The sequence below is a fragment of the Diuraphis noxia genome, unplaced genomic scaffold (genome assembly GCF_037042655.1).
Source record: "Diuraphis noxia isolate RWA-SAM2 unplaced genomic scaffold, SU_Dnox_SAM2 contig0003, whole genome shotgun sequence".
In the NCBI taxonomy this organism is placed as follows: Eukaryota; Metazoa; Arthropoda; class Insecta; order Hemiptera; family Aphididae; genus Diuraphis; species Diuraphis noxia.
In genome coordinates, this window is record NW_028301713.1 from 61117336 (window position 1) to 61129421 (window position 12086).

General features: G+C 25.9%; 1 protein-coding gene and 1 long non-coding RNA gene across 2 annotated transcripts in view; both read right to left on the minus strand.

Moving 5' to 3' along the window:
• Positions 1-12086, minus strand: part of LOC107164872 (protein turtle homolog B-like) — a 349438-nt gene that overhangs the window by 253411 nt on the left and 83941 nt on the right. The window lies entirely within an intron of this gene.
• The window catches only part of LOC149057629 (uncharacterized), a 98204-nt gene continuing 91280 nt past the window's right edge, over positions 5163-12086 (minus strand). The window contains exon 4 of the long non-coding RNA XR_016190894.1: positions 5163-5232. This is a non-coding gene — a long non-coding RNA (uncharacterized LOC149057629). The remainder of the gene's footprint in view (positions 5233-12086) is intronic.

The window sequence follows — 12086 nt, forward strand, 5'->3', positions numbered from 1 at the left end:
GTTATGTACTGAAATTGTATATTATCAAAATCGATAATATTATATACAATTACAAAAAAATTATAATAATAACATGCTTAATTAAATAAACACATAATTCGATTATTGTTTTTGTCATCAAACACCTTTGTTTGAGGATTGCATTGACAGTTATTTCGTCGGATAATTTGTATACCTCATTAATTATTATAATGACTACCAAATCAAAAAGTTTTAATGTATTTAATGCTTTATCTTAAGACTTTCATCACAACTTTTCAAAGTGTAAAAAATACATATAAATAATAAATATAATTGTAATATAAAATAGTAGTTATGACATAATCCACTTAAAAACATTTTGTCAGTTAAAATATAACTTTCTATGATGAGTTGGCGAGAAAAACCAGGTGTTACCAGCAACTCGGAAGCACATGGTAGTGTTTTTTAACGCTAAATATGCTTAGTTCCAATGAGGATGGGAATTAATAGCAATCAGCAATTTTTTGGATACAAATTAAATCTACTTTTCTTAGTAACGATAAGCCGATGGAGTACGCTGCAGAGTACAGTAAACCTATAACTTATAGAGTTATAGTTTTTTTTTTTTTTTAGACTATTGAATTTTTGTCTTTAGAACACAACGAATTGAACATATTTTTTCTTCTTCTTTATTCATTAATGCCTGTGGGCAGTGTCGGCCTGGCCATGGCCGCTAGGCCGCGAACGCATCCGGGGCCCCCGGCCGTATTTGTGTCGAGGGGCCCCGATATTACTAAAAATATAATATTTCACTACTTATAAGCATTTTTTATCATTTTTATTTCATTACATGTTTGGGGGCCCTTCAGAAGAAATGCATCCGGGGCTCTTTAAGTACCAGGCCGACACTGCCTGTGGGTAAAATATATGTAGATTGTAGACTATCCTGGGGAGTAGATTTAATACTTTTTCGTCCTTTCTGTTGCGTGATGATAGTTTAATCCAAATTGTATTGTTCTTGATTTATATTATCTCATTAGTCGTTGATCGCTATTCTATTATTCATACTTAGTTTGTAATTTGTAATAAATAAGTTTATTGATATCTTTATTTGATGTTATGTCTTAGCTTCATTCATTAACATTAATTTTCTTATCTTTAGCAAGTCGATCGCCATTTAATTCCCTGAAAGACCTTAGTGCTCGATATCCTTGCAAATATTACATTATTAATTTCATTTATTATTTTGTTTTTAACAGTTTTTTTTATTATTCATGTGATTAAAATATGTGATTTAACTCAATGAGTCCTTTAAAAGAGGTTAGGAAAGTAAATTTAATAGTTTCTCTAATATTTTATATCGTTGGATGAAGATAATGATAACAATTCTTGAATCAGTCTCAGATGCATCCATGCAAGTTGTATATTATATTGTTTATTATTTAATTATTTCTACCTTGCTTCCGTATAAGTTTGTAAGTGATAACAATTGTTATCTATTAGTTCTGTCAAAAAGTTTTTGTATTCGTAGTTCTTTTTGTTACTCCTAGCTAATAAGAAATAAACAGGTTAATTGAATGATCTAGAATTGTCCATATAGTTCCTTTTAGATTACTTCGATGTATTTTATTTTAATGTTACGTCCTGGTACATTTGGTATTTTTTTTCAGTAAATAGGTTATTTAAGTTTTGGGTTTTTGCTAAAAGTGCTATCGAGATGTCTGTTGTATATGATTCTTAATGAAGATTTATTTGGAATTTTTATGTATTTAAGCAATAATTGGTCCTTCGTATGTTTAGTAATAATTGTGTTATAGTGATATGAAGTAAACTATTTACTGAGTAAAATGTTCCTAATTCCATTCTACAATAAACATTGTATTCATATATTACATCATTCTGACGGGCATTCCAATTTCTTAAAGACGGTGAAACATAATACATTTCATCGGGCAGTGACCCACTGACGTATCATGTATAAAAGTCAAATATTTATGTTAATATTGCATAATAATGATTTATCTTATCATATTATTTTTGACATTTGGTATTTTATTCTTACTTATATATAATAAATTTAAAAAAAAGTATACTCAAGTGTATAATTTTAACAATCAATAAAAATTGAATAATACTTATTATTTAAAAGCCTAAATATTACTTATTATTGATATACTTACTAGTATAATTTATTATGTATTTATAAGTTATATATAGTTGAAAACTGAATATAGATTACTGAAAGTAAATTAGTGGGTTTGTATGTATGTGTTATTATAAATTATAAATAGCTATTATTTATTTTAAATGTTATGAATATTAAATTTGACTTTCAGTGTAGTAATAATAAGTATTTTACGTTATTACACAGTTCATATTCAATGAATACCCATATGGTATTTGTATAGAGTGCACAAATTTCCATAGTATATAAAGTGTGAAAGTCAAAAACAAAATATTTAAAATCTTTCATTAATACTTAAGTAATAAATAATAAAATTAATGCAATCACGAAAGTTGAAACACAATAAATAGTATAAGTACACAAATCACGAATGTATGATTTGTTATTATGTAACTAGGTAAAGTTAAAATGATTACTCAAATCATTTTGCATTTTTAGAATCAACTTCAAATATGGTAATATTTAATGACCAATAAATAAGCCTGCATAATAAAACAATTGAATTATGATACTTTAATGTATAATTAACCTAATCTCAAAAAAATTAAATTTCAAAGTTGCATTCGACATTTCTCATTTGTTTGATATTCAAATGCAATTTAATATGTCAAGGTTTATAAATATTAATGACAAATTTTAATATTTCTAAAAGTAAACCTATGATACTGAATAATTGTTTTTTATTTATCAATTATTATAGTGCAAATAGCTTATAATAATATTAAAAGTGTGAATCCATTCCCCACCCAAGTAGTTACTTGAATAGATTACTTTCACCTAAGGATTTAAGAAACTTAAAAACATATCTCCAGCCTGAAATAAAAATAGATTTTAAGATGAAAAGGCTTTGGTATGAAGGACTAAGTAAAAGATTGAATTTTCAATACAAACGCATGTTATAAATAAAATGTATTTTAAGACTCAGTTATCAAAATGAAGTTATGGGTAGTTATCAATTAAACATCGGTGTATATAAATCATTAATTTTATCTAATTTTCTATGATAATATATTAATCAGTCTCGAGTACGTATCTAGTTTATATAAAATGTGTTAGAGTTGAAGAACATGACTAAAAAATGAACGATATTATGTCATGCCAAGCTATCGAAATATATTATTCCTTTCAAAACTTTTTCTACCTACAACAAAATAAAAAATGTATCCATATATATATATACATTGTTTTTAGCGTGTATCGATAGACTTTGTGATACTATTTTATGGACTACTGAATACAAGGGCCTTCGAACCGATCATGCTGAACTAACTGACCGGAGTATGTATTTTCATTAGACTGGAACAGAGATGGCCGTAACCAAACAAAATCCTTAGTTTTGGTAATAGCTTTCAAACTCTAAATTTACCCTAGGGACATGCATTCAATCATCATAAGGTAGATTCTAGTACATGGTATTACTTATCTGTATTTTGTTTTTTTTTTATTAAAAAATATAATAATAAAATAACGATTATCTATAGATAACAAATAAAAATAAAATCAATTAAATAAGTTATTTTTATTACTTATATGTCTGTAGTATTATTCTTATAAAATTTGCTATGTAAGCAAAAATGTTCAAATAGAAAAACAATTATAAACTATGAAATGATGACCTATTAATTGATTCAATTTATATGTATATACCCGGAACCGGTTACCGGAACCGTAAATATTTTGATCAAACCTTAGTTAAAACCAAATTGTCTACATTAAATAAAATTTTAAATTATATAATTTTTTTTTGCTTGTTAAAGAAGACTACATATCAGAGTACCATCCAGATAAAGCTATGATATATGTATATATCGTGTGTTCACCAATTTAAGGAACACTGAATTTCTCGGCCGGATTATGTTGGAATAAATCGAATTTTTTTTTAAAGCTAGTTATATATAAATACACATTTTCAGATAAATTTCAAATTTTTAACCCTCTCAATACGCTCATGCGCAATGCAATTTTTTTTAATAGCAACCGGTATTTTCGATACAAAATTCAGATAGACTTTTTTTTTTAGTCATTTTGATCAATTAACCATGGCTTTAAAACCAAAATTGACTGAATCAGAGTCATTCAAATTTTAATAATTAATACATTTTTACAATTCATTATAAAATGCATAAAACCATTTATAATTATTAATTATTGACTACTTTTTGAATATTTTTACGTATATAGTTGTAATAAATTTTAATTGAATAATTTTATATCCATATTATGTTCATCTTATTCATAACACGTATATATAAAAAAAAAAACGTAAACATTTTCTCATGAAAATCAGTTTATTTATTTTCTTTAATATTACATAATGTCTTATCATTTTTTTTACTATACATTGTATTTTTATTTTACAATAATAATAACAGCAGTATTAAATAGTTTATTTTACCGTGTAAACTAATTACAGGCAATAAAGTTGTATGGAACAATTGAAGTTTATTGAACAACCAGTAAAAAATAGTTCTATTTCTGCTGATAAGACATCTTGTAAGTTTTTCACTTGACCAAACTTTCGAACTTATTGGTTTTTTCGTAGTGAAAACCTTTTATAAAGACTAAACTTTTAGTTAGCAATGGTTTAGGTAGACAAAAGTGTTCTAAAATTGTTTCCTATCTAAATTACCTCAAGGCTTGTTCAAGTAAATATAAGATTGAGAATTGAGGACCTACTTGAGTCTAAACTTTAAAACTTATTGCAAATAAGTTTGAGTCCAAAACGAAGAAAACCGTTAATCAAATTTTCCGGAAACTTGTTTATACAAATTTGTGGCTGTAAAATAGAGTGAAATTTCTCTATATGTTATACAATAAGTAGTAAATGTAGGTACACAGCTTAAAGTTTAAGACTTAATTCGTAGTAATCTGTCAAAGAGCTATATATAAATAAGCACCAAGTATAAACCATGCATTGAGCAGATCATTAGTCGATTATCAATTCATCGACACCTAAACAACATTTTTTTTTTTTTAATTGAATAAACTATTATTTATTTAACTTCTAACTTAGTGTTTACTTACATATCCATTTAACACTATTACAATTGCATCTACGATCGGGGTTTATACAATGTTCAAATTACCTGGAACAAAAACAGTTAAAAAATATTTTATTAAATTAAATAATCAAATACAAATATAGACATGATTAGTTTTGTGGTTAAATGTTTCACCACTAACGTCAGTTTTAGATGGTTAGAAAAAATGTATTGGTTGTACCCAAAATATTAAATTATTTTTGCTATAAGATGAGTTCTTCTACTGATATTCAAATTATAAATCAAATATGTGATACAGAAATTGAATATCCACTGGCCATATACAGTAAGAATGTTTAAATTTAAAGACAATAAATCATTGATATTATGAATGACTCTAGGTAGAGTTCAAGTTTTATACCGACATTTAAAGATTATATCTAAACAAGAGTGGTTATTTAATTTATAATGTTTGTTCAATATTTTTTCACAGATTTTCCAATGATAATTCAAAACGATTACCTACCATGAGTACATACTGTTATTTTTTTGTTGCTATAAATATGCACACTTTTGATACCATCAGTTTTAATTGTTAGTTAATGCGTAAAATATTTATTGTTTATTTATTCATTTTTTATAACTTCAGTAATAAAAAAATAAAGAATTGTAACACGACTCATTGACTACAACAACATAACGTAAACTCCAAATGTACAGTTGTTCGATTCCATCACTTTCCAATGTACTCAATACTTGTGGACGTCCAGATTATTCTTTAACTTTGCTAAAAAATTAAAAATTAATTTTCAAGTGAAAAATCTTTACGAACGGTAGTAACTTGAAAATTTAGTTTCGTGAGTGAAATGTGTGGGCAGACACCTCAGTGTTACCATCTTGACATTTCAGAATTATAATTAAAATTAAAATTATTATTATTATTAATATATTTAATTTTACATGATAAGGTGCTATAACAAATTACGTAAATTTCAATTATTTATTTATATAACTCCACATTCCTTCTATTCCGAAAAAAAACATCAATTCGTACTCACGTACTAGCAAAATGGTGAGTATTTTGTTTATTATAATTTTTTAAATGTTGTGGCTTTTTGGATAAATAATAATGGAACTATATTTTTTTTAAATTAGATTATGAAATTTAAAGCTTAAAAATAAATTCCATCAAATGAATAGAGTAATTTATATTTTAATTAAAGAAATTGGTATATTATACACTTACTAATGAAAAAAAATAATCATAATAATATACATTATGAATATTATTTACACAACTATTTAACAATAAAAATAAATATCTATGTTTGTAATGCTAATAACCTAGGTACTTGAGTTAAATGATTAATTACTTAATTATAAAAATTTACCAATGATATAATCATATTTTATTAAAAATCATTTAATCATTAAATAATTACAAATTGTATATGATGTATTTTTATATAACTCTTATGATGAAAAAAGCACCACAAATGTTATGAACTGTTTTTTTTTTCAAAAGATCTATTACTTTCAATAAAAAATTTAAATAATAAAAATATATTTTTCATGGAATAGTTTATAGTACAATCATTTGGTTTAATATGATGTATTACTCTGTTGGTTTGTGATTGTCATTTTTAATCTATTGATAATTTTATAAAGAATAGAAAAAAATGGTTTGCTAGAATTTATAAAATGTCCCAATATTGCAACATGTTTTTTCAGCATTAAAAGTGATTTTTAGATTTGTATTATCAAAAAAAATTGCATATTGAATTTATTATATTTCATAAATTTTTAGCGTAAGCTTTAATTTTTTTACGCAGTTTGTAATAAATATTTAATAAATATTTGTGGATTACAAAATGTCTAAATCCCTAAAATCATAGATTACAGTTATATAATTATTTATAAAATAATTGTTAGAAATCATCATTTACAATTTAATCAATGTATATTGTAATGTTAAAGCATTTTTTAAATATAATACAACAAAAATATGTTTTTTGACTTAAATAACTAGGCATAACAAGCAATAAACCTAGTTAGCCACCTACAGTTAGAATGTAAAATCAAACAGTTTGTAAAAACACAAATGTAGAAACATTTCAACTTTTGAACTGAATTTAGTAGACCATGAAACTCATTGCCAAGGGTAGGTTAACTGATGTTGGGCAAAATGAGAAAGTTAACAAATAAGTAGTGAGAGGACGACGAGAAGAGAAAAAAACGATTTTTCCGTTTTTTATTTGCTCAGAATATATTACCAGTAGTATTCCGTTGTGCTACTAAGCCGAAGGACTGACTGCGTTAAATTTTTCACGAGAAATTCGCTTTCGCATACAAACGACATCGTTAATGGAACAAGAGGGAATGCCTTAAAAAAAAAATGGAGATCCTATTTTATATTAAACATCTTTGATGTAACATTTCAGTCAATATAGAAAATCAAAAACTGGTATAAATCGTCTTTACAATTATTATGACTGATAGTAAATATTATGAGACAATTACTTAAAATTTCGAATAAAATTCAGTGTAACCAGTTAATAATGTGTACTTTAAGAATATAAGAATAATTTTAATATGTAAAAAATTATACTCATATTGTGTTTTATTTGTAAAAAAAATTATGAGTTTTTGAAGAAATCCACAAAAGTCCGTCGTGACAATCCCATAAATTATATCGTTCTATATTCAAGAAAATAATTTCCAATTCAATCGAGATAAAATACTCCAGCCTATAATTATGATTGTCACGTGCGTAGCCTAATAAATTAGTCACTGTTTGTATTCAGTTAGGTACATACAAATGAACCATTCGAGTTTGACTATTCATCTTACAAAACAAAAAGAAAATTGAATGTGTTATGTCATAATTAAGAATATTTACACAAATAACATCACACTATTTTTGAAAAATAAACGATTTTACTGTAAAGGCTTGTCCTCTTGTGATAAATATGATTAACCGGTGCAAGTTTTGACGAACTACCATGAATAAGTTAACCATATCTTACAGATTCAATTTATTTCGCAATTTGAAAAAATAACGATAATATAATTTCATCATATAACTTTTTATTAGGTAAATTCCGTACTTCATTTTTAGTTAACTCGTATATTTCATAAACGGTTTAGTAGGTATTAAATTTATGCACACAAATCAACTGATTTGACTAATTGAATAGAATAATCCCATCAGGACACTAATTAGTAGTCATTGTATGTTGTTATTGGCTGTCGCGTCGCTTATTATGACACGGTATTAGTGGTTGATTAGATTGGGGGATGACTAAAAATAAACATAAAATATAAATAATATATCACAAATTATAACGATTACAGATATGAAATTAAATTTTAAATATTTTAAAACATTGATATGCACGAATTGTTATACTGTACTTTAACTATTAGCATTTATACATCAATACTCAATACTATAAGCGGATAATAAGATTTCGTTGCCAATCCAGCTCTTCCTGCCCGCTTTTATATTGGTAATTCTACTATTCTTCCACTAAACATTGTATCCGGGTATCCCACAATAATATGTCTGCCAATTAGAACCTTTTCATAGTTTCAAAAGGGTTATCGTTAGATATTATACTTTCAAATGCTCAAAATATTTTAAATTTTTCATTTGAATATATTATAATTTATAACAATTATAAATTATTTTTAATCAAGATTACAAGAGAAATACACCAGGTGATTATTGCTCAATAATTTCAATAAACTGCTTCAAAACTGTGAATTGTAATAAAAAATAATCATCGTTAAGGTATAAAATAAAATATCATATACCAAACCAAACTGGTTCAAATATAAACTTTAAAAAGCGAAAATAAATGTATGAAGTTAAATAAACTAATTAAACATAAATTTATTTATATTATCAAATAAATGGATAAAATAAATTTATTGAATTCTCGTTTTGAATTTTTTTGTAAGTTATTTTAATTACTAAGCATAACAATAAACCTGATTTCAGGTATACGATTATTTGAAAAAAAAGTACGAAAAGTAAACAAGAATTGTTTTTTAACTGATCTCCACTAAAACCCATTTTTCAATAATTCTGATAATTTATCATATCGTAGTGTTATTAAAAAATAAAAATAAAAGTAAGGAGAAGCATACATCACGCAAGTATGGAATGTGTACGGTAATTTATTAATTTATGAGTTTAATATTAAATAAAACCAATAATTTATGTAATATTGCATAATAAAATACAATATGTTCAAATTTACATTACTGAAATAGTAAAATATTTTCTAAGCGACACGTTATAAATAATATTGGTCGCTAAATGAAATATAGCAGGTATACAAAATAATATATAAATAGGTAGCTTTAATTTATGTTATTTAAAACAAAAATTGTAAAAATTAAAATAATGACATTGTCATGGTTACAACGGGAATCGCGTCCAGAAAATAACGTATTCGACAAATATAACAGAATAGTATATAAAACTAAACAGTTAACAAGAAGTAATTATACGAATTATTATCGTATTCTAGAAGAAAGATCTCAAATAATAAAAAGGAAAACACCATTTTTAAATCATAACCAAAATAAGGATCACTTTGATAGCATTGGTTTTGTTTAATACTAATTGTTGCTGATATAAATTTTTATATGTAGAAAAAATGTTATGAGATAAAACAATACTATATACAAAAAGAAAATTATTTGCAAAAACCAAAAAATATTTAATATGTTACTATATTAGACATTTAGAATAAAATTACACAATAATTGATTGAATTAAAGAACGGAATTATTGCTTATTAGTAAGGAAAGAATTACGTTAAACTCGATGAGTGCAGAACGGTCAATGGTCCGTCATTAACGAACGAATGGACAACATATATAGGTACGTAAGGTGAAAATAGTGAGATCCTTTGTAAGATACCAGATTATCGGCGAATAAAACTCAACTTAAATTGAATCGTATATATTCCAACAGTAATATGTTCTTAGACGTGACCCGTTTGGAATGATTCAAGATTACCCCATTGTTAGGAATATGTTCCGAATGTTGTCAATACTTGCGATACTACTGCGTACCCAATTGAGCAACCACTGAAGCTCAAAAGTATCTTGAGATTCAAATACTAGTTGCTTAGTTATAATAAATTCCTACAATATTTTTTCTAATGATAATATATTATATCGTAAGTGCGTCTACATTTTCGACCCCTAACCACACGAGCGTATTAGAGATCGGCCGATTGGCGCATTCAAGACCAATTAATAATAATTTATGAAGAATATTAACACTTTCAAGACTGTCGCGTGACCAAATTTAGAATCAATTTGTTAGTATCCAGGTACACATAATATATATACAAATTATAGCTTAATAGGTTAGTAAAATATACTGAGTCAATGTTAGTTGATAATGCTTGTTATTCAATTATTATAAGTGCAAAGATAATGCGCTAAGCTGCTGTAAGCCTTCTCGTTTCACGCTGTGAACAATTTTGAATAACAATGAATAAACCTACCTACTAAAGAAAAATAAAAGTGTTCATTTCTGTAAAAAGTTGACACAACAAAGATATACTATGAGGGAACCTCAAAAACACGTACGTGTATTCAAATATGGGATACTAACATAAAAATAATAGAAGGGAGCGCGTGGGTGTGTGTGTGCACGCGCGTGTCTGTGTGTATGTGTGTGTGATTTGTATGATATAGACATTTTTTTTCTTATAGCGGAATATGATTTATCGATAGGTATCTGCGTATAATAAACGCTTTTCGTAATGTACACACGGCAGACATGTCTAAAAATGAAAACCGATTTCTTCGTGTTTCTTATATTCACTACCCATCAACCCAAAATCATTAAATGAAGGGACTTTTTTCGTGTCCAACATGATGGGTCTAGAGGTTGTGTGGACTTGATGCGCATATTAAACAGCTGTAACTCTCAACTAACCTCAATTCATATACCAACATCATAAAAATTATTGGTTAACATTTTAGATTTCAACACATTTCAGACAATCAATTCAATTAGGTAAATATTATTACTATAACTACTATTTTTATTACCTCAGGCTCCAACTTGATGTTTCAAAAATGAAATTATTATAATATTGTAAACTTCAAGGATTTATGATTGTTTCATTTTCATGTGTATATATATTTTTTAAGATACTTAAACTTTATGTAACGATATTAATTTAATTTAATTTATAACACCACTTAATAATTCATCAACATTCATACAAATGGATTATTTAATCAATAAATATTAAAGTAACTAGAATTCGTCATAAAATAATAAAAATATATCAATATAATAATATAGTTATGTAAAAATATTTATAATACATGATAATATGTATTTTTTAGTTGAACAAACCCCCACAGTAAACATATTTATAACATCCGAACTTGCCAATTTATTGGGCTAATTAATTTAAATATTTTAAAAGTTGAACAAAAGATTAAATATTATTAAAATATGTTTTACTAGTAAGTTAAGTACAGTGTGATGGCCGGTATATCACTGGATTTCCTTCCGTCATTTATTTTCATTACGTTTCATTCAACATCTAAATTATGTTACTAATAAGTAATAATATAATAGTGGAACTTATAGCTGATAATGGATTCATTATGAAAATGTATGTGTAAGTTAATTTGAAATCCGTGATTTCCCCGTCGTCCCGTTGTTAGTTCTTTAACAGCGAAAGACACATAGACGCCAGTGTACCACAATTGCCTATACAACGCGCCGACTAGCGGATATATAAAAAAATATTATTATTTTTATGAACATCGAAGATAATGACTACCTATATTATAATAAAAATTATTATTGTATAAGTAAAAACCAAACCAGTAATAATGCTGCTTAATTCTTCAAAATAAAAAAATAGTTAATGATAACTATTATTCTCTAAGCGGAAAAACACCATAGCGCT